Source organism: Mus pahari, chromosome 21, assembly GCF_900095145.1.
Source record: "Mus pahari chromosome 21, PAHARI_EIJ_v1.1, whole genome shotgun sequence".
NCBI classification, from domain to species: Eukaryota; Metazoa; Chordata; class Mammalia; order Rodentia; family Muridae; genus Mus; species Mus pahari.
Genome location: NC_034610.1, coordinates 7,110,521 through 7,111,742, shown reverse-complemented (window position 1 = coordinate 7,111,742; position 1,222 = coordinate 7,110,521). Strand labels below are relative to the sequence as shown.

Below are 1,222 nucleotides of genomic sequence, written 5' to 3'. Positions count from 1 at the left end.
TTCTTTCTTTCTTTCTTTCTTTCTTTCTTTCTTTCTTTCTTTCTTTCTTTCTTTCCTTCCTTCCTTCCTTCCTTCCTTCCTTCCTTCCTTCCTTCTTTCTTTCTTTCTTTCTTTCTTTCTTTCTTTCTTTCTTCTTTCTTTATTTTTTACAAGAGCACAAATCTACTTTTATTTATTTACTCTCCATTAGTTTAAATCCGAGATGGGTACAGCATCACACGGATTCTGTGACCAATGGCCTTCTCAGGAAGGTGGCTTCGGGATTTGGCACGAACCATCCCACTGTCTCCGTGGGCCCGAGTTACTTTTCCCCAGCTCACTCTGGTTTTGTTTGGTTTGCCTCCAGGAGTCACTGTATGTTTTTTTTTTTTTTTTTTTTTTTTTTTTTTGCTTTATACACATAAGCACATCTCTTGCCTAAGTAGAACTCCGTTTCATCTCCAGCATACATGCCTTCAGTTTTAAGAAGAGCCGTGGGCTCTCTCTGGTTCCGGAGACCTCGCTTGTAGCCGGCAAAAATGGCCTTGCACCACAGCCTTCCAGACATACTTGCTGTTAGAAGTCCTGTTCCCAGCAGGCCTCCACAGGCACCAAGATGGCAGAAAGAGGAAGGCAAGCCCCGCCGCCTCTCAGTGCTCTTTCTAATTCCAGCTTAACACCTGAGGTAATGAAACTTGTATTTAGTTATCTGTCTAAATATCTGCTCCTGATTGTGAATGACCAATGGGTGCTACTCAGTTAGTACATTCTTTTTGAACCTGCTAAAGTCAATTCCATCCATACTTAGAAGATTTGGTACTCAGTGAGGGGACAAAAAGGCTTGATTACTGACTTGCAGAAGAGAGAGACCCACAATTCTTCCATTCAGTGTATCCTTCTCTCTTAAGCCCTATGCAAAGGTAAGTGCGGTTCTGTAATAACCAGAAAGTCTGCCTGCATGGTCATTCATTTGCATGCAGAGGACATGAGAGCCTGGCATAGGAGATGCTACCAATGCCCCCGAGAGCTAGATGACAAGGCCTCTCAGAATGCCCGGCTCAGAATTATTAATTAGCGTTCCTCAAGGATGGTTTGTTTGCACATCAGCCACACTTGGTGTCCCATACATAATAAGACAGCCTGATTAGGCCTACTCATTAATTAAGTGTCTTTGCTGTGAGTAAGCAGTGAGATCTCCCAGTCCGATGGAGCCTCTGGCGCAGCAGCAGCAGCAGCAGTAGCA

General features: G+C 43.9%; 1 pseudogene; it reads right to left on the bottom strand.

Annotated features, from left to right (window-relative positions):
* Nucleotides 1-191: 191 nt before the first annotated feature.
* On the bottom strand, nt 192-583 carry LOC110338397 (annotated as a pseudogene).
* Between the last annotated feature and the right edge of the window lie 639 nt (nt 584-1,222).